This window comes from Acomys russatus, chromosome 27 (assembly GCF_903995435.1).
Source record: "Acomys russatus chromosome 27, mAcoRus1.1, whole genome shotgun sequence".
NCBI lineage: Eukaryota > Metazoa > Chordata > Mammalia > Rodentia > Muridae > Acomys > Acomys russatus.
In genome coordinates, this window is record NC_067163.1 from 13,944,360 (window position 1) to 13,966,962 (window position 22,603).

The window sequence follows — 22,603 nt, forward strand, 5'->3', positions numbered from 1 at the left end:
GACATAATTTACTTACACAAAAAAAGAAAGCACACTTGTAATAACAAATAAGCAATTTTGTATAAATTACCACTTTATGATTACATAATACTTTCTACTTATGATTAGTTGTTTATCTTAAAGGATCCATTTCAGAAACAGCCAAACGTGTAATTCAGTCTCTTAAGTTTGAAGTAATTTTTATCTTAAGAACCAGATCCGACCCACTCCAGGGCACTTCTGCTGCTTTAGTGTTCTTTTAAATTTTCATACAAGTATTTACTGTACATTAAACATATCCCTCTGCCTCTTCCTCACCCCTCCCATCCTGTCCCTCCTTGTTGCCATAAACAGTATCTATGTTTGTGTCATATATGCATGGGTGACTTTATGTGTATAGAATCTGGGAACCACAAAACATCACGCAGGACTTTTAAAGGAAAGCATTATCTCCTTCTGTCCCTGGGTTGTGATCCAGAAAGAGCTGCTCTGCTCTGTGGGAGCGTGTGCGCTGTTACTGTACGTAAGCTTTCATCACTTACTATTTTGGATATAACACAGTCCGGAAAATGAGACGTAGCTCTGGGAAGTTGGCCTTTCTTTCCCGATGTAAGAGCATGAGTTGGGAAGGGTTTAAGTGGCCATCTCGCTGTGCGCGCCATGGCAACATCAAATTAGCAGTTAAGGAAGTACACACGGCTTATAGCAGGCACTTGGTCTAAGCCCAGCGCTAGTGAGATGAAACAGCATGGTTTTGTCACCTCCAGGTGATAGATCCCTTCCTTGACTTGATTTGCAGTCTGTCGCTACACCGCACCATCCGTTGTGGGCGTCAAAGCCTGTTGCTTGCCTTTGCTACTGCAAAGTACTGATTTTCAGTCCAACATAAAGTAATTCTGAAGCCGGGCATGGTGGCGCACGCCTTTAATCCCAGCACTCGGGAGGCAGAGGCAGGCGGATCACTGTGAGTTCGAGGCCAGCCTGGTCTACAAAGTGAGTCCAGGATGGCCAAGGCTACACAGAGAAACCCTGTCTCGAAAAACAAAAACAAACAAACAAAAAGTAATTATGACTTTTTTTTTTTTTTTTTTTTTTTTTTTAAAGACAGGGTTTCTCTGTATAACAACCCTGGCTGTCCTGGCCTTGAACTCACAAAGATCTACCTGCCTCTGCCTCCTGAATGCTGGGATTAAAGGTGTGCTGGTGCAACACACCAAGCTTAGTAAATCTGATTTTTCTGCAAAGGAGATAGTGAAACCATAAGGTATAAACATTCTTGACACCTCTCACTATCTCACACTTAAATATATTTTAAAGTAGGCTTGTTTATAGCCAGGTTATGAGTGGACTTTACATAGGTGCTCCAGACAGCAGATGTGGGAAGAAAGTGGTATTAGTGGATGCTGCTGCCGAGGGTCCTGACCTTCGCTGTCATGTGACCAATCACTAACGTGCTAAGAGTCATATTCCTTTAAAATAGGTATCCCAGTAGGATCCCACTTCCTTTGTAGCTTGGTAACAACTGTTTTCTCTTGAATCCCAGAGTTTTGTGAGGATGACCATATAGCCCATTAAATGAAAGTTATTTGAGGTACTCCCTAAGTACAGTTTTGTCAAGTCAGTTCCTTTTTTTCCACATGTATTTTAATCATATTCAAGATGTGGGTCATTGGTGATGACTAGTTGAAGAAATCGTAAGTAGAAATAACAAAAACAACTGCTCTGGGCAGAACCAAGTATGTGGGACTTGAATTGGAAAAGCAGTGGGCTTCAGGGAATCCTGAAACAGGTCTGTAAACGAAATGTTTAGAGAGTGACACTTTTCGTGTTGGCAAATGTGTAGGATTTGTGAGCATCCAGTTAAAAGCAGACAGCCCCCAGAGCAAGCCCCACCCTTTGTATTAGCATCTTTCTGTTAAGGGTCGGGCTTTATGTAAGCTGCGGTGGTTATATAGTGTAGCACGGCCTGTGGATGGTGGTTCATAGCTTCTTTTTCCAGAGTGGCAGGTACAAATTGGGGCTTAATGGAAATTCCTCACTGTCTTAATAAGGAGTCTAAATAGTGGTGTACATAGTACGTAAAGCTTCAGAAAGGTGTCAGCTTGATTTTATACCTGAAATAGGAAAAGCCCAGGGGTATGATGAGCTTTTATTTCAGATATTTTAAAATACAAACAAGTAGCCGTAGTGGATTGTTTCCCTGTGGCCAGTATGAAGATACATTCTGAGTAAACATGCATTTTTGGTATTTCAATGAAAAGCACTAACATTTAACTATGCTAAATAGACACACCCAATGCTACATGTAGACTCTGTCCTCTGGAAAGATAATAAGTGCAGCCAGCCGCCTTTAGTTTTCTCTGCCTGCTCTTAGAGTGTGCGCAGCAGCCAGCTGCAGTGCTGGTGTGTTTGTCTGGAATTTTTATTAATATGCACTGAAAAATTTACAGCTGTTTAATGTTGGAAGGCAAGCCTCTCACATTTAGCCTTAAAGAGCCTTTTAAACCGATGGAGGCATTGCCCATCTATAAATAAGTCATAATTGTTCAATTGATCTGTTAATGAAGTGAAAGTCGCTGAGTGCTGCATGCATCCTTGTAGCCCAGTGCTGGGGGAAGAGGACAAGTGGACAAGACGACCCCAGGTCACAGGCATTCGGAAACAACACTGATATACATAAGAAATAATCCTGGCAATGTCTTTGCTGTATAGATCTCCTAGCTGCCTAAAGTGACCAGACTTGCCATCTCTCTTCTCTGTTCGAACTGGGCCAGAACCTGAAAGAAGGATGTCAGCACATGTGGAATGCATAAGCCTAAGGCATGTAAGTTAGTAAAGCTGTTCTAACGTTAGCTAGAGCCAATCAGGCGAAATATTAAAGAGCTTGCTCTTTGTTAGTCTCCTTGTGTGGAATGGTTTTTTACTAGGAAAACAGAATTACACAGTCTTATAAAGAGGGACTCTGTTCCTATATGTCTGTCTTTTTAAAAATTTGTTCTTTTTGTTTTGATTGAGACAGGGTCTCACTATGAAGCTCTGGCTGTCCTGGAAATCACTATGTATACCGGGCTGGCCTAGAACTCACAGAGATTATCCTACCTGTGTCTTAAGTGCTGGGATGAAAGGCATGTGCCACCATGTCTAGCTCCTTTTTAATTTTTTAATCTTTATGCATGTGGGTCTTTTTCCTACATGTGTGCTTGCACATCACATACATGCAGTATCTATGAAGGCCCAAAGAGGGTAGAGTTACAGATGGTTGTGAGCCACATGTGGGTGGGTGCTAGGAACCAAACCTGAGTCCTCTGGAAGAGCAGTCAGTATTCTTAACCTCTGAGCCATCTCGCCAGCACTGTCCCCTCCGTGTCTTTCTTAATTAAGCCTTTTCTACTGCAAATAAGGAAGAGTCCAAATCATATATAGCCATGTAGACGTGTATAAAGTGAGTATCTGTGAAAACAAATTAGGCTTTAAAACAACAGCAGCCCTTGGTGGCACACACCTTTAGTCCCAGCACTCGGGAGGCAGAGGCAGCAAATCGCTGTGAGTTCGAGGCCAGCCTGGTCTATACAGTGAGTCCAGGATAGCCAAGGCTACACAGAGAAACCCAGTCTCAAAAAACCAACCAACAAACAACCAACCAGACAAACAAAACCAAAACACAAGAGCAACCTAGTAGTTCTCCACCCTGACCTGAAAAAAAAAAACAAAACAAAAAAATTTTTCATCCTATCCTTCCCTACCAAGCAAAGGTAACTGCCATACCTTTATATAGTACATTAAGTACATATTCATATTTTATATTCTGTGCATTCCTAGTTACCACAGTTTTGTTTGATTTTACTGTTTTTGAATTTTATAGAATTACTATATACAGTTTGCACTTGGTATCCCTCAACTCTTACTAGATTTAAGGTGCTTGGTGCCTCTGTACTTCACTACTTTCATTGTACAATATTTTATCACGTGAATACACAAAAATGTATACATGTACATATATCTAAAGGTAACAAATATTCAAGTTCTTTCCAGTTAGGTTATTACAAATTATACTGTTCTATTTAATCCTACATGGCTCCTGTGGTCCACATTTGTAGACATTACAAGTGTGTTTCCAAAAGCTTCAAACACCCAGTAAACGACATCCTCAGCCTCCTTCTTCCAGCAGTTTAATGCTAAGTGGCCTTTGAATGCTCCCAGGACTGTGTTTGCTTCCTGAGGTCCCAGTGCCCCTTGGAGTCACCCCTTGTCTCAATTATTAGCCACTCAGGCTGTATGAACTCAGAAGTGTGGGAGACCTACTTAGCCCACACACCACAAAGCTAAGTGTGTCGAACTCCTGGTGTGCAAAGGAGAAACTCCCATAGGGAAGACAGAACTGGCTTAAAACTTCACAATGTTAATTGACAACTCGTACTGGCAAACTTTCCTACTCTAAGACTATTTTGTATTTCTCTGTAATTTCTAAGGGCATCATTGTTTGGCTTACATAGCTAAATCTTTGACATAATTTAGCTCATGATACATGACTAGGGAGCAAGTTTAATTTTTCCCACATGTATCCACAATTCCCACAACATTTACTCGTTCTTCACTGTGAATCATGGCTGTATGTACCTTAGTCTACTTCTGGACAGTTCGATCTGACGTTGGTCTATATGTGTGTCTTGCCTTAACTGTTGCTCTTAAATAAATGTTCACACTGCGTCAAACAGGACCTTTTACCTTTTTTCCTTCAATGTGATGGATTCTTCTAGGCTTTCCATACATACGTAACATTTTAATAATTAGCTTTTCAACCTGTTAAACAATCCCATTGACATTTTATTGTGGTTACAGATTTTACACATGTTTACAATTTGTTGGCATTTTAACAGTGTTGGCTCTTCTACTCATTGAGCATGTGAATTTAAGATGTCTTTACTATTTATCACTCTTTTTTGTTGATTTCTATGTGGAATCTCTGAGTCTTATCTTTTGTGGGTTAGACCTTACTTAGCTCAGGGATTAAAATAAGAAGTGGTGGGGACAAGAATAAAATTACCTCCATCAGATTGGCCAGTGGGTGTGCCTGTGGGGAATTTTCTTGATTGCTAATTGAAGTGGGAAAGCCTGGCCTACTGTGGACCGTGCCACCTCTAGGCAGGTGGAGCTGGGCTGTAGAAGAAGCAGCGTTCCTCCGTGGTCTCAGCTTCAGTTCTTGCCTTGGCTTCTCTTAGTGATGGGCTGAAACCTGTAAGCCAAGGAAACACTTTCCTCCCAAGGTTGGTTTTGGTCAGGGTTTTATCACAGTGTCGGAACCCAAGCTAGAATGCATGCAGCCATATATAATTAAGTACAAGATGATAACCTCACATATTGGTAGAAGATGAATGAAGCTCAAGTATTTCTTACATCATATTGACTAATTTTAGCTGTTGAGAATTTAAAAATGCATGTTGTAAGTTTCTAGGGTGAATAGGTAAAATAATGAACACAGACAGAGTACCTAATTTCCAAGTAATGGGGAAATAAAATGATAAAATATAAGTATTAAATCTAAAATAAAGTATAAGAGGCCAAGTAAGTAGTTGAAAGTTCATAATAAACATAGATATAAATATATCAATCATTAAATTATTTGTAAATGAACTAGAAAGTCGATAAAAAATATATATAAATAACTTGGGAAAGAAACCATACAAAAATAATAGATTCTTTTTGAAACTAAGACAATAGGTGCTTAGTCTTACCACAGCCTGTTATGCTATGGCTGGCTGATCTCCATTGAGGCTGGCCGTTTTCTGTAGAGAAATGGAGGAATGGATGCAGGGGTGGGGAGGGTGAGGAGGTGGTAGGGAGGAGAGAGGGGAAACTGTGGTTCAGTTGTAAAATAAATAAACAGAAAAGAAAATAACAAAAACTTAAGAAAACTCCAAAATATTAAGAATAACAAAACCATGCGAGAAGATTACTAATAAAGGGGTTCAACACAGCTATGTTAATATGAGACACATAGCACTTAAGGCAAAGAAGCATTATTAAGATAGAGCTACTAGCTGGGAGTGGTGGCGCAAATATTTAATCCCAGTACTCGGGAGGCAGAAGCAGGCGGATTGCTGTGAGTTCAAGGCCAGCGTGGTCTACAAAGTGAGTCCAGGACAGCCAAGGCTACACAGAGAAACCCTGTCTCGAAGGGGGGGGGGGAAGAGCTACTGCTTGATAATGGCAAAACAAAACAAACAAACAAAACGAAAAACCACAAAGTAGCTTTGAGATTTGTCAAGTCTTTGTATTATTTTCTTTGTTTCTGTTTCATTGGTTTGACTACTGGTTTTTATTATTTCTTGCTGTTGACTGGATTTAGATTTGGTTTGTTCTTGTTTTTTCAAAAAAATTTTTTTAGTTGTATCTTTAACCCACTTATTTGTGCTTTCTCTCATTAATGTAGGCACTTAGAGCTATTAATTTTCCTCATAGGATGCTTTCAATGTATCCCAGAGGTTTTGTTGTGATGTGTTTTCCTTTTCATTTAGTTACAGGAATTAAAAATTTTTTCTTTCTTGATTTCTTCTTTGATCCAGTCATCATTAAGTAACGTGTTGCCTAATCTCCGTGGGTTTGTGTATTTACTAGAGGTGTTTTTGCTGTCAGTTTTAAGTGTTATTGCATTGTGGTCTCATCAGATAGAAGGGGGATTTCAATCATTTTGAATTTGTAAATATTTGTTTTGTGTCCCAGGATGTGTGGTCTGTTTTAGAAAAGTTCCTATGCGCTGCTGAATAGAATGTGTGTGGTCTGGTGTTTGGGTAGACTAATCTGGAGATGCCTGCTAAGTCCACTTGACGTATAATGTCAATTAATTCTGGCATTTCTATGCTCATTTTTTTTTTTTTTTTTTCAGATGACCTATCTACTGGAGAAAGTGGGGTACTGAAGTCACCTACTATTGATGGATTGATGTTGGTTGTGTCTTTAGTTCCAGTAGTAGGACTTCTTATGTAATTAGGTATCCCTGAGTTTGGCACATATATGTTTAGGATAGTGACAACTTGGTTCACTGTCCCCTTGATTAGAATGAAGTACCTTACTTTGTCTCTTCTGATTAGTTCTAGTTTGATATATATTTTGTCGGATCTTAGGATGGTGACACTTGCTTGCTGGTCCCATTTAACTGAAGTACCATTGTCCATTCTTTTTCTTTAAGATGGTGTCTGCCTTTAAAACTAACTTGTGTTTCTTGCAGGCAGAAGATAGCGGTTTTGTATCTTCATCTATTCAGTTGGTCACTATCTTTTGGTTGGGGAGTTGACGTCAATGGTGTTTATAGTTACTGCTTAAGTACATGCGTTGGTTGTGGGCATTGGTGGTGGGATTGGTGGTGGTGTTTGTGATGTCGATGTTGCTCTGTGTTTAATCCCACTGTGTCTCTGACATGCTCATTTCTTTAGCCCCAAATACCGCTTCCTGTATTTTTTTTTTTAGGTTTGGTTTGCTTATTGGATGTAACTATTTTAGGCTGCTTATGTCATTGTAAATTTTTCCTTTTCTTTGAAGTCTTTGTCTTGTACTTCAGCTAAATTGCTTTTCTCAGGGCCTCTTGCTGTAGGGTTGCCCGCTGCAAGAGGAGGCATGTTATCATGCCTATCCATGCTGTGACCTGTGCCGAGATCTACACATATGGAGCTGTAGTGTTGGAGATGTTGTGTAGACATTTGCTCTCATCTTCGTTGGGAGTTGTCCTGGGCTTTGGCTGTTCTTGCCCACTCTGGATTTCAGGTAAGTGTGAGTCCCTGGTAAAGAGTACTTCTTCAGGTCAGTGGGTGACACAAAAGACGGGAATTGACTCGGAGCAAAGGCTGGGAGGGTGAGTGAGAGCTAAAGGGACCTTGGGTTGTGCTTTGTTGTGTTGGAAGAGGCCGTCTAATTTTTCTCCTATTGTCTTATTTGATTTTACACTTAGTCCTACAATCCATTTGGAATTGATTTTTTGAGAATGGTGTAAGGTCTGTGTCTCTATCTCTCTCCCCTTCCTTTCTCTTTCCTTTTTCTCCTTATTCTTTCTCTTCTCTATTTTTTATTTTTATTTTTTTGCTTATGATGTCAAGCTGTCTCAGATTTTGCCAATGCTGTCTTGATCACCATTACTCTATGGTAAGCCTAGAATTAGGTAGAACCGGTCATTTAACTTTGTTCTTCAGGACTGAGTCGGTGATTCTGGACCATTTTCAGATAAACTTCAGAATCAGTTTGTTCATACACCAGAAATTAACCTGAGAACTTTTATTCAGATCATACTGAACCTATAGATAAGGCTCAGAGGAAACAGCATCTTAGCAATGTTGAGTCTGTCTGTCTGTGAGCCTGGAATAGCTTTACAATTATTTGGTTTTCCTTGATTTCGTTCATCTAGTTTTCTGGGATCCTGTAAATGTCTTGTTAGGTTGTACGTGAGTACTTTGGTTTGAGTGTGCTAATATAAACAGTAATATGGTTTTAATTTTTTAATTTTACTAATTTCATTCTTTAAAACTTTCATTAATGTAGACAACAACTCTAGTCATCCTCCATATCTGCCTTCTCTTTCCTCCCTCCCACCCCATAAGCCTCTTTCTTCCCACAAAGTCTCCATCCCATTTAGAGCTAAGTGGGTAAAAGTGCTTGCTGTGAGAGCAAGAGAACCCGAGTTTAAATCCTTGATACCCACGGAACATCAGGCATGGCTGCATGCGTCTGTAACCCCAGCAGTGCGTGAAGGAAACAGGAAGAGCTCAGAAGCTCACTGGCTCACTAGCCTAGCTAAATGCAGCAAGCTTCAATGCCAGGGGAAAACTGTCTCAAATAGTAAGATGGAGGGCCATAGACAGACACATGCTAATCTTCCTTTGGCTTCCACGTGCACACACACAGAAGCATACCTATATACATACTTGGCACATACCACACATACACATTCTTTCCTCTCCCTCCCTCCTTCCCTCCCTCCTTCCCTCCCTCCTTCCCTCTCTCTTTCCCTCCGTCCTTCCCTCTCTCTCTCTCTTCCCTGTCTCCCTTCCTCCCTGTCTGCCTCCCTCCTCCCCCTCTCTCCTGTCTCCCTCTCCCTCTCCCACCCCTCTCTCTCTCACACACACACACACACACACATGTTAAAGAATAAAGAATTGAAAGCAACTACCAACATTGCCATAGAGAGCACATTCAAAACACAGTGCACAACAACAGCTAAGTAGATTATTCTTAAAAATTGCCCATCAACAAAGCCCATTTCAACAGACATTAAAGGGCTAAAGCCACACAGAGTAAGTGCTCTGACTGCTGTGTTGTGACACCAGAAGTCTGTGGCAAAAAAAAAAAAAAAAAAAAAAAAGATGATTAGAAGCATTCCAGATGTTTAGAAATGAAGAAATGTGTTTAAAATAGCTCACGAACCGATGTGGAAATGGCTCAGCGGATAAAGGATTTGCCTGGAAAGCCTGAGGACCAGAGTGCAGATGGAAGAAGCCAAGAAACTGAGGCTGGCACAGTGGCTTCCTGTAATCCTAGTGCTCTGTAGATTTACAAGTGGAGATGGGATGTCTGGGGCTAGTTAGCAAGAATAGCCAAATCGGTGGCCTTAGGTTCAGTAAAGGACCCACTTCAATAAATAAATGGTAATCAAAAGTCCTCAATGTCATTCTCTGGTCTATACACACATCCCCATAAACATGTGTGTGCCCCCCAAACATACCACACACATATGTATATACAAAAATAATAAAATGCATGAGCCAAGAAAATAAAAATTGACGGTACATTTTAAGCTAAATCGTTACATTTTCTACCAGATAAAATAGTGGGTCTAGGCAAAGGGGAAATCAAATGCTCCTAATAACACCAAAGAAATACCAGTGCAAGTATGTTTACCAAAAAAAAAAAAAAAAAAAAAAAAAAAAAGTTAACCGGGCTTGGAGTAATAAGAGACAGAATAACATATTAAACATCTCTATAAGAGTACAAGCAACAATAGTTAGAATAGAAGAAGCTAGAAAGGATAAATGACAGACAAATTGCAAGGAATAACAGTGGAGGCCCAGCTGCAAGGGAAGAGGAGGAGCTGGTGTGAATTCAAATCCCAGAAGTTAACTGAAAAAGCAACAGCACAGACAACTGAAGCCACCCATGTCTGGCAATACCGAGGCTTTGGTAAAGTATGGCATGGTGTGTGTGTGTGTGTGTGTAAGACAGTACTGTGTGTCTGAGACTGTGTGTGCACATGAGGATATGCACGTGTGCATGAGGGTGTGCATGAGGGTGTCCATGTGTCTGAGAATGTGTGAGTGGCTGTGTGTATGCACATGTGTGTAGGAGAGAGAGTGTGCGTGTGTGTCAAGAGTGTGTGTGTGCATATGTGTGTGTTTGTGTGCATGTCTGTGTGTGCATGTGTGCGTGTATGCAAGTGTTTACAGTTTGAACAGAAGTTTACCATGCAAAGCTAAGTCAAGCAAATGCCCTAGAGAGAGGACCCTGTTTGTTTTTCAAAAAGGTTGTTTTCTTCTAGAGTTAGGTACTGAAATGTAAAGATGAAAGGAGATGCTGACGTCTGTTTCACAGTAAACCATTGCTTGAATGAGTTCGCAGTACTTCTGATCTCACAAGTGCTCAGCTGTCAACAGTGAGCTGCTATTTTGAAACTGGTAAATTTAATTAATTTACTGTTATTTGGCTATTTTTGAAAATCTTCAAGTGTCTCAATGAAACACTTTTTAAAGGCTTTAAAAAATAATTTAAAAGCAGCTAAAGAAGCATTTATGTGGAAATTCACGACCTTAATAAAAGTGAATATAGTAAAAAAGAACCGCTAAAAATGAACAGTGACTGAAAAGCCACTATTTTAGCAAAATTGACCACACAAAGCCCTCAGCTCCTGTAACCTGCTTGTAGGTGTAGCCTTTTACTTTGGAAAGCCCTGGTGTTACATGGTAGAGTGGAAGTTATGCATGTCCTATCACCCAGCAATTCCACTCAGATACAAACCTAAAGGAAGAGATGGAAGTCTTAGTAATGTGTGTGACTTGCACACTCCAGGACCCGAGTTTCCCCTAGCACCAAGGACCTGAGTGATCCCTAGCACCCATGTAAAAACCCATGGTGGCACACACATGTGCTATGAAAAGCAGAGCCAGGTAGATTCCTGGGGCTTGCTGGCCAACTAGCCTCACCTAATCAGTGACCTTTAGGTCAGTAAGAGACTCTGTCTCCAAGGTTCTGTAAGAGAGGTCTTTCGTGAGATACATGTGCCATAGTAAATCAAATGATCTATTTGGCTGTAGTCTCTCTCTCTCTCTCTCTGTCTCTGTCTCTGTCTCTGTGTGTGTGTGTTTGTGTATGTATGTATGTGTTTCTGTAATAATTATTAATAGCTGAATAAAAATCCATTGTATATGTTTTCTGCATTTTCTTTATCCCTTTGGCGGTTGATGTACCTTTTCATTGGTTGCATACCTTGGCTACTGTGACCAGTGCAGCGGGACGTGTGGATACAGAAGTGTGAGCTCAGGATGGAGTGCTGCAACAAGTGGTTCTATTTTTAGATCTTTTATGAACCTCCACACTGATGTCCACAGTGCCTGCTCCAGTTCACACTCCCACCGGTACTGAACAAGGGCTCTTTCCCCACATCCTCACCAGGATTTGTTGTTATCTGTTTTCTTGACTGGGGGGAGGTGGAGTTGGAATCTGCTGTTTCCTGGTGGCTAAGAATACTGAACATTTTGAGAAACACTTACTGGTTGTTGGTATTTTTACCATTGACAACTATTCAATTATTCAGTCTATTTGTTGGTTGAGGGAATTTTGGCTCTTTATTTTTAATATTCCTTATAGATTATAGACACATTCAGGTGGATGTGTAGTTGAAGATTTCTTCCCTCTGTGGGCCATCTCTTTGCTGTGCTGTTTCCTTTGATGTGCAGAAGCCTTTTAATTTCACAACGTCCTGTTTGACAAGTAGAGTTATCTTCTGAGAGTCCTTGCCTGAGCCTGTACCTTGAAGTGTTTGTCGCGTTTCCCTCTATCAGCTTCAGAGTGTGAAGTCTTTGATCCATTTAGAATTGCGTTCTATACAGAGTGACTTGTCCTATTTGCTTTCCGTGGCTATGATAAACACTACGACCAAAAGCAACCTGGGGAGAAAGGGGTTTATTTCATCTTGTGCTTCCCGGTAACAGTCCACCACTGGGGGAAGTCAGGGCAGGAACTCAAGACAGGAATCGCGGAGGAAGGCTGCTTGGTGGCTTGTTCCCAGGCCCACATTCAGCTACCTTTCTTTCAATGGTTTTTTTTTTTTTTTCTGTAATTATTATATAATTTAAACATTTCTCTCTTCCCTTTTCTCCCTCCAGACCTTCTTATATGGCACTTCCGGTCTTTTTCAAATTCATGGCCTCTTTTTTTCCCCATGAATTGTTATTGAACACACACACACACACACACACACACACACACACTCTTCAATATAACTTGCTCAGGGCTGATGGGTTGGCACTGGTTCCTGAAGGAGAATCTACAGCCACTAATTGACTAAGCCAGTATAATCCCTAACAATTTATAAACATTTGTTCTTATACCCACAGGTAAGTGTAGCCCTTTCCCCTCATCAAGGAAACATCTTTTCAACAGACAGAGACTATTATAGAAACCCACAACCAATCAATATGAGAGTTTTGGAGCCCCATCTCAATGGATATATCAGCTACTTTCTTATAGAGTCCTGATCCACTTGCTTAGGGATGGCCCCATCCACAGTGGGCGGGGCACTTCTACATCCATTAGTAATCAAGACAGTACCTCACAGACATGGCCACAACTTGGCAGCTCTTCAGTCAAGGTCCCTCTTCTAGCTGGGTGTGGTGGCACACACCTTTAATCAGGAGGCAGAGGCAGGGGGAATCTTTGTGAGTTCAAGGCCAGCCTGGTCTACATGGTGGGTTCCAGGACATCAAGAGCTACACAGCAAGATTCTGTTTCAAAAACAAAACAAAACAGAAAGGATGTGAGTGGTTGTCTTCTCAGATGTGTCAAGTTGACAACCAGGGTTAGCTATCACGATGAGAGACTCGGGGTGGGGGGCGGGAGCATCATCCTTCTGGCTGTGGGTGTTCGGTTTCCCGGCACTGTTTGCTGAAGAGGCTATTTTTCTCCACAATGTGTATTTGGACATCTTTGTTAAATCTTAGGTGACTGTAAGCCATGTGGATTTATTTCTGGATCCTTTAGTCTACTCTGTTGGTCTACACATGTCTATTTTTGTGCCTGTGGCACTCTGTCTTCTTACTGTGGGTCCGTAGTGTAGTTTGATATCAGACATATATAGTAATGACCCCAATATCATTCTCTGCTTAGGACTGTTTGGCTCTTTGATGTCTTTTGTGCTTGCAAAATCTGGCTGTCAGCATACGATGCAGCCCTGGCCCCACTCTGGGAAACAGCTTCTGTGTGTTGATGGCGAGGAAGCACTTCCCAGAAGACTTCACCTCAGTGATGCTGGTCTCTTCTTTAAAAAAAAGTTATTCTTTATTCATTTATTCATTTTACATCCAGATCATGGCCCCTCCCTCCTTGTACTCTCTTTCCCTCTTTCCTCTCCCCCCTTATCCTCAGAAAAGGGAAGTTTCCCCTTACGAACCCACTGTGGCACATCAAGTCACATCAGAAATAAGTGCATCCTCTCTCACTGAGGCCATACAAGGCAGCCCAGCTAGGGGAAAGTGATCCAAGAGCAGGCAACAGAGTCCATGTCAGATATGGCCCCTACTCCACTTGCTGGGGGACCCACACAAAGACCAGCTTGTCATCAGTTATGTGTGTGTCGTGGGTCTAGGTCCTGTCCCTGGATGCTCTGTGGCTGGTGCTTCAGTCTCTAGGGGCCCAGGTTAGTAGACACTGTTGGTCTTCTTGAGGAGTTCTTGTCTCTTCTGGCACCTTTTATCCTTCCCCCCAATCCTCCACAAGACTCCCTGAGCTCTGCATAATGCTTTGCTGTGGATCTCAGCATCTGTTTTGTTCTGCTGCTGGGTGGAGCCTCACAGAGGGCAGTTATGCTAGGCTCCTGTCAGCAAGCATAGCAGAGCATCATTACTAGTGTCAGGGATTGGCTCTCTCCCATGGGGTGGGTCTCAGGTTGGGCCAGGCATTGGTTGGCCATTCCTTCAATCTCTGCTCCATCTTTATCCCTGCACATCCTGTAGGCAGGGTAAATTTGGAAGTCCTGCCTGGCTAGCAGGTGGCCACTTCAGTCTCCATGTTCCCCTGCAGCTAGGAGTCTCGGCTAGAGTTACCCCCATATCCTCCCAGGAGCCTACTCTGTCGGAGGTCTTCAGCTTGTCTCAGAGATGTCCTCCCCTCGCGGCTTCTCTTCTCTTTCCCAGACTTCTTGCCTCCCACCTCTGACCCCCATGTCTGGTCCCCACTCTCATTCCTCTTCCCACATCCTCTCCCATCAAGTTCCCTCTCTTCATCCACTTCCGCTGTCTATTCTATTTCACCTTCTTAGTGAGATACATGCATCCTCCCTTGGGCCCTCCTTATTACTTGGCTTCTTTGGGTCTGTGGATTTTAGTAAGGTTATCCTGTACTATACGGCTACTATCCACTTATAAGTGAGTATATATCATGTGTGTCTTTCTGGGCCCGGGTTGCCTCATTCAGGATGATCTTTTCTAGTTCCATCTACTTGCCTGCAAATTGCGCGATTTCCTTGTTTCTACTGTCTCTTCTTAATGTAACCATTAATTTCTCAGCCTCAGCTACCAGCATCAATTGTCCCAACAAAGCAAAGGTTTCACCTCAGTGCTTCTGGTCTCTTGTTCATCCCAGTTGACTCTTCAGTCCCAGCTAACCAGACAAACAGATTCTTGAATAAAAAAATAATCACATAAATGGCCTTGATAGAGTCTTTGCTTCCCTTTGAAACTTCACAACCCTGACTTCCATCATATCTCTGAAAAGTCTTATCTTTCAAGCTCTCACTTGAAAACCCATTAAGCCATGAGCACTCAATGGCTTTTCCAGCCCAAAGCTCCAGAGTTCTTCCACAAGTCACCCTAAAACAACATAATCAGGTCTGTCACAGCAATTTTCCATGAACCTAGTGCCAATGTCTGACTTAGCTGTGGTTTCTATTTAAAAAAAAAAATGACTGAAAGCAACTTGGATGGAAGGGGTTTATTTGGCTTACATAGCCTGAGTCAGTCACGTATCCTGACGGAATCGAAAGCAGAGGCCATGGAGGAGTGCTGATGGTTTGTCTTCTGTAGCTTGCTCAGTCTGCTTTTTTACACACATTAAGACCATGTACCCAGGGATGGCATCACCCACAGTGTACTGGGCTCTCCCACATCAAGAAAGTGCCCCCACAGACAGATGAATCAGAGGCATTTTATCAACTGAAGTCCCTTCTTCCAAAATGACCCTGGCTTGCATCTGGTTGACAAAACCCTAACCAACACAAGTAGCAAATGAACTTAGGCACAGGACCATCTCTCTGGCCCCAGGAAGGCCCAGTCCCCAGTACCACTCATCTAGAGAAAGCAAATGTAACAGCAACAACAGCAAACAGTATACAACCAAGCATGCACGCTTGGGGAGAGTGGAGGGCTGGGCACTGATATACCAAAAGGTATGACTCAGGGAGAGATGTGCCCAGGGAAACGCAAGGGTGCCGTTTGTGGCAGAGGACACATTTCTTAACTGATAACCCTAAAGGATAAAAGTCCCTGGCCTGAGGTCAACATCTGGGTAAACTTCTGGAACCATCTATCCTCCATTCACTGCTATCCAGTCTGAGAATGCCAAAGTTCCTCAGGACATCATCCTTCCAGCAGGATGATCAGCCCTTCGGCAGTTGAGGAATTATGAAGGCAGATCCTCTACCCACAGAGCTCTCAATGATATGATAGCTTCCTTACTCACAACATTCTTGGACACATCTCTCACCTGGAACACTAGCTCCTCCAGAGGGTAAAATCTGGGTGGTCTCCAGCCCACAGCCCTCAGAATTAAGTGTGGCCAGCAAAGGCCTCTGGGATGCAAAGAAGGGAAGAGAATTCTGTCTGACCGACACTGGGCACTTGCCCCCCCACCCCAAGGCTGGACCATGGCAAATTTAATCTGGGTTCTCTACTTGTGACATTTTGGCTTTTAGGGCCCCCGTGGTAGGTCAGTTTAAAACAATACACCCCTTTTCAAAATGGCACCCTGCCACTGCTCTCTAAGTCCCAAATAGGATTTGTCTCCGCAGCTGACCTGTGCCGCAGGAACCTAGAGGCCTCATCCAAACCTGCAACTGGGTCTGAGGCCTGTGAGAGCTATAGATTTGTCCCCGAGGGCAAGACTGCCCATTGTTTTACTCTAGGGACCCCTGGTTTACATATCGGGATGTTTTGTTGCCTTTCTCCCCTCGCCCTGGTTAGATACCTGGAGCTGAGTTCAGCCTGGCTCACTTCTTTTCAGTGTTTCTCCCATCTTTGTATCTATTACTAGTTCTGTGAGCTCCCAAAGCACAGGATCTGTTTTCTTATTTCAACTTTTCTCCTTCGCTGGGTCACGTGACAGCAGTCTGCCATATTATCCTAGAAGTCTAGCACTTCCTTAAACATATATTCATTATATTCCATCCTGTTAGGGCAGCTTGTCAACATTTACCAAAGAAATGAAGGTATGCATCCCCACCTTATGCAGCACTCACTAGCAGATGGTTCACAAATGACCACAGCTGGAAGAGTCTTCCAGATGCTTCTTAACTGTGGAGGGAGGAGTAAACAGCACTGACTTACCGATACAATAGAACATTTCCCCCACAGTGACAGGAAAGCAACTCCAAAAGGCCACAGAGCCAGAGAAGCTACTCCATTACATAACAGTTTGCAAAAGGCAGACCTAATGTGTGATGACAGAAATTGGGGCGCGGCTGCCCATGGGGGTCTGGGAGAGAGTAATAGCAAGGGAGCCGGGTCAGAGAGATCATAGCAGCAGGAGTGGGTGGCAGAAGTTGCCAGCATCTTGGTAAACAGAAAGCAGAGAGAGAGGACCAGGGCTATCTTTTGTCAGCTTGACACAAACGAGAAATACCTGGGACAAGAGAACCTCAGTTAAGGAATGCCTCCCTCAGCCTGGCCCGTGGGTGTGGTGATGGGGACATTTTCTCCAATGATGGATTTAGGAGGGCCTCACCCGCTGTGGGTGGTGTGGCCCTGAGTGTGTGGATGGTATAAGACAGCAGGCTAAGCCAGGCGTGGAAGCAGTTCCTGCCTCCGCATTCCTGCCTCGACTTCCTGATTTGGCTTTCACTCATGATGGACTGTACCCTGTAAACCAAGCAAATTCTTTCCTCTCCACGTTATTTTTAATCATGTTGTTTTGTCATTGCAGGGAAAAAGCAAACTAGAACAAAGTCCCAAGAAGAGGAGGTCAGGGTCCTACGTTAAAATACTTTCAAAATTCTGACTCCCCCAGAATGATCTACTTTTCTAGCCACCCCCTCCCCCCACATTCTAAAGTCTTCCAGGACTGCCCCAAATGGCACCACTATCCGAGCACCAACCCTTCAACACATAACCACATGAGATCCTGTTTTGTATTCAAACCACACCTGTCCCCAGGGAACAGGCGTTAACAGAATGAAACATCAAGGCAGGGATTAGTACAGTTATGAGGTCACACGATGCTGTCTTGGAAAGGGAGTGGTGTAGTTTCCATGAGCCTACAAAGAGGGATTTCAGGTCTTTGCCATTTTCTGGCTTCCTGTCTTGCATGTAGTCTCTCCCTTTGGCGCTTGCTTTTTACCATGAGGTCACCTGCCACATGGTGAGCCAGCCAGATGCTGAACTGGTGGTGGGAACTTTATCTTGGATGCTCTGCCTCCAAATCTACGGGCTAAATGAACATCTGCTCTTTCTGTCGTTCGGATGCACTTATTTTGTTCACAGCGATGGATGGTTGGCGCTCATCTCGGAGAGAGTCAGCCACAGCCCCTGCTCTGTCGCCAGGTCTCAGGCCAGCAGATGCTTGCTGGTTACTTCTCTCCTGAGGAAGTGTGGTATAGGACAGGAGAGGAGAGAGTCCCAGATTCAGCTTTAGTTTAGGATGTATTTCCACACACACCAGTCAACTCTGAAGACTATTTCAGTTCTAGTCGTAGGCCTGGGGACTTGAGTATGAATACAAATGAGTCCAGTTCCTGGGTTGCCATTTGTAAACGGTGACCCTGGTGGACTGCTTCATGAGTCCACTCTTATGCTAATGAAGCTCACAGGAACATCCAACACACGGGTATGCTTTAGCTATTTATATTATTTAATTCAGGAGGCAGCTTTTATGTTGGGGAGTGGCATTAATTATTAATAATGTTCCTTTTAAAAACAGAATTTGGTCCAGTCATATAAGCCATATGCTTAGAGGATGGAGTTGCGGGGGAGGAGGGAGGACTGCCTGGAAATCTTAGAGGAAGCAGAAATATAAAAATGGATCCCCCTTCCATTAAAGAGATAAATGAAAGGGCCCATTGAAATAGAGCACTCTCTGTGGAGGCTCCTCGGGGCTGTCTTGGCCTAGCATGTCCAAGCGAGTGGTCACCCTCACTTCAGAGCTAGAAACAAGTGTCAGAGCTGCTCAGGGGGCGACAACTTTTCAGAAATGATAAGTGGAACCACAAATGAATTTCCTCCCTGATCCTAGCTAGACACCTATGAGAGCTGTGGCTGTGGTGTGGGAGGAGGTCTTCTGGAACTATACAAAGAAGCCATTTCCTTTACCTTGAGGTCATATAGGTTTTGTGTTGGACCTTTGGCTGCCTGGACATACTGTTTTATGTGTTCAGATAATAACAATTGTTTCTACCCCTTGCAAGATGCTAATAGTTATTTTCATTGTAACTGAGGCAAAATGCTTGACAAATGTCACTAAGGAAAGAGGCATTATGGGATTTGGGGCTCACAGCTCTAGGACATGATCTGCCATCGAGGCAGTCACGCTAGTCACGCTGCATCCATAGTCAGGAACCAGAGAGGCAGATGCCTATGCTTAGCTTACTTCCTCGGTTTGTTTTTTTGTTTTTTAACATTCTGAGTGCTAGCCTACAGAATGGCTCTGCCCACTGTTAAGTCCCATCTCAATTACTATAATCTAAATCATCTCTCTCGGGCATACTCAAAATTTTGTTTCCACAGTGATTTTTCAATCTTATCAAATTGACAATTAAAACCAGCCATCGCAAAGATCTTGCTTGTCAGTGGCATAGCTGGCTATCTGATGGTCTGTCTTAAGTCAAGCTTTTGGCAGGGAGGGACACCTTGTATCCAAACCATAACTTGCTGGGGATATTGAGAGACGGAGCCTGACCCTGGCCCTTCACTCTGACTCTACTTCATTGTAACGCGACCTAAAGGGAATCACTAAGTATACACAGCCTAAGCTTCTTTATGTGGTGGTGACACTTTGATGGTCACACTGTCATCACTGTGACACAGTGGCAGAGAAACAACTAGGAGGAGGCAGCTGGGCTCCTAGATTGATAGGTTTCAGCCCAAGATTGACACTTGTGGGGGCCATGGTGAAGCAGAGAATTATGCTGGCGAGTGTGTGTGTGTGTGTGTGTGTGTGTGTGTGTGTGTGTGTAGATGCTGCTCAGATCCTGGTAGCAAGTAACTGGGGAGGAGAAACAGAAAGTGGACAGGGCCAAGATATCTCTTCAAAGAGTCACTGCCAGTCCTTCCAACCCAACCCCATCTCCCACAGCTCCATCACCTTCCAATTGTCTAGTCAGACACCTGGATCCATCAATGGACTGATCCATTCGTGAAGTGAGAGCCCTTCAGACCCACCCACTGCCCCCAAACCCCACCTCTGAACACTGCTCACACGGGAAACAAGTCCTTCAATACAGGATCTTTTGGAAGGACATTTCATATCTAAACTCCAAATGCTTTTGTCAGGATGGGATGAGGTGTTGAAAGAAAGAACCTTACCCTGTTTTAAAAAACGACACCGTGGCCCCACAGCCTCAGCCTCTGGTGCTGGGTTTACAGCCATATTTTGTTCTGATAAAATACTTTGTAAGTGGTTGGCAGTACCTAGAGCTTGGTAAACATTCAGGTTAGCAGAGGGTACAAATGGTCTGTGGTAATGACCCTGAGCAGAATTACTTGCTGTCTTTGTCAGGGCTTCTATTGCTGTGAAGAGACACCACAACCGTGGCAACTCTTATATAGGAAAACATTTAATTGGGGCTGGCTTACAGTTTCAGAGGTTTAGTCCATTTTCACTGTAGCAGGAAGCATGGCAGCACGCAGGCAGACATGCTGCTAGAGAGGGAGCTGAGAGCCCTACATTGGGATCGGCAGGCAGCCGGAAGAGAACATAGCCACTAGACCTGGCTTGACCTTCTGAGATCTCAAAGCTCCCCCTCCCCCTAGTGACACACTTTCTCCAACAAAGCCACACCCACTCCAACAAGGTCACACACCTCCTAATAGTGCCACACCCTAAGGGCCTATGGGGGCCATTTTCATCCAAACCATCACACCTGGGTATTGTTCCCACTAAGAATGAGGCAGTCCCTCCAGGTGCCACCATGCTGTCCTCAGCCACTTCCTCACTCCTGTTAGGATAACGTGCCTGCTATCTCCTCCAGCCTCTCGCTGGGTCTAGATGAGCCTGCTGAGTGAACCGCTTTCGCCTGTGCCTTCCTGTTTCTTTCTCTAAGGCTGAGGGCTCCCAGTGCATCACCAGTCTTAGGAGAAGGAAGTGCCAGACAAGAGAATCCTGAAGACGAATGGCACCTACACCTGGCACCATGGGAACTGTCTAAGTCCAGGGCCAGAGCCACCACCTGAGTGGTGACATCAAGGACAGCTGAGGCGGGGTCTCTGATTCATACTAATGTTTCATTTTGGGTCTCAGAGGAATTTTGTTTTATTTTAGTTTGCTTCCAAAGGGCTCCGGTAGAGATTTTGGTATATAGGAGACATCTCTTTATTCTGGAGCTAAAAGCAGTTTAGACCAGCCACAGATTTAGACAAACACCAGCCCAGTCCTCTCTGTGTTTTACTGCAGGGCATTGTGCCCTCTTCCATGTCTTTCAAAGGAGACAATTCACCATCCTTGTTTACAGACTAGGAAGAGAAATGGTTTCGCTCGTTTTCCGAGGCAGTGGAATGGCAGAGGGTGGACTCCACCACCAGGGTATTAGTCTTCATATTTTACCTCTGCTCTCTATTAGCTCTGTGGTCTCAGGAAAGCTGTTCAACCTCCCTGTTCCACATTTGTGCCCATCTGTAAGAGTGGAAATGTTCAGTGCAAAGCGGGTGCTGCTGCTCAAAGTCTTATTCCTGAAGCCAGAATGCAGGTGTGGTTTTTAAGGACCATTCTCTGAGCTTCCTGGCCAAGATGCTGAAGATGCAGGAAAGAACAAGGTGTTGCATCTCTCTTCCCGGAGACATGCATCAACCCATCTGATCACAGTAATGTGAAAGAATCCCATGTCGGGTGTGATGAGCGCGCACCTGCTGTGCTACAGGGAGAAGGTTGTCTTTCTAGGGGTTCCTGAGTTCTGCTGAGATGCGGAGGGAGGGAGGGAGGGAGGGAGGGAAGGAAGGATGAAGGTGGAGTATGGACAGAACAGTCTCAGCAGGGGCAGCAGGGATGTGGGTCCTGTTGTAGATGACTCCAGCACCTTTAGAAAACACGTGGATACCCAGAAAATGTTGAGTGAAAAACTGGGGGTCAGGGCGAAGCTCATCATTCAGGTCCTTGTAGGTAATAGAGCAGATTTTTTTTTTTTTTAAATCTCCGTTTTGGAACAGAAAGGATGTTTTGCTGGGAAGTAGCAATAATTACCATCTGTTTGAAAATATGATCACGACAGTCAAGGGACATATTGGTGGATGGCCAGAGGGATGCAAAAGACATGGGGCTGGGTCCCCAGAGGGTTTCGTTCTGGGCAAGTTGGTTACAGCTAAGGTATGCTATCCAGAGAGAGACCTATAGTGGTGAGGGAATGCGCCTCGCCTGAATCCAGATGAGAATAGACTAGGTTCTGAAGACTCAGCAGAAAAATGTAAAATCTCATCAATAATATATCAACTTCATGTTAAAATGATGATTTGGGGGCATATAGGCTTAAAATACATTTTCAATCTATCTTCCAGTTTCTCTACTTGACAGTTGAAGTTGCTATGTGATTGGTTATGCCTACAGCGAGAAGGAAGACCCAGGACCCAGCCCTGCGAGAAGACAGCAAATAGGTCTGTCAGAACCCAGGTTCATGCAGCACCTTACTTCCTGTCAGGTGCCTGGTGGGGAAGACAGAAGTGGGAATCACTGAGCGAGATGAGTTTGTGAAAAAAGGGGTGGGACAGTACCCAGAACTACCCTGTGCCCTGTATACCCCTGCACAGGCATGCGTGAGGGTTGGGGGCGGTGGGTGGGAGGGAGGGTAGGAGGGAGCGAGCAGTCTCTAAACACTGGTGTTCAAAACTGTCCTTAACACCCCGCGGGATGGGGAAGGAGTAGGTTGGGAGCTGCAGCCGACTGAAAGGCCTCAGTTTCCCCGCCTGTCACATGATTGAGTGGTGACATGAGCTTAAGTCATTTCCCCCTCCCACAGTCTGCG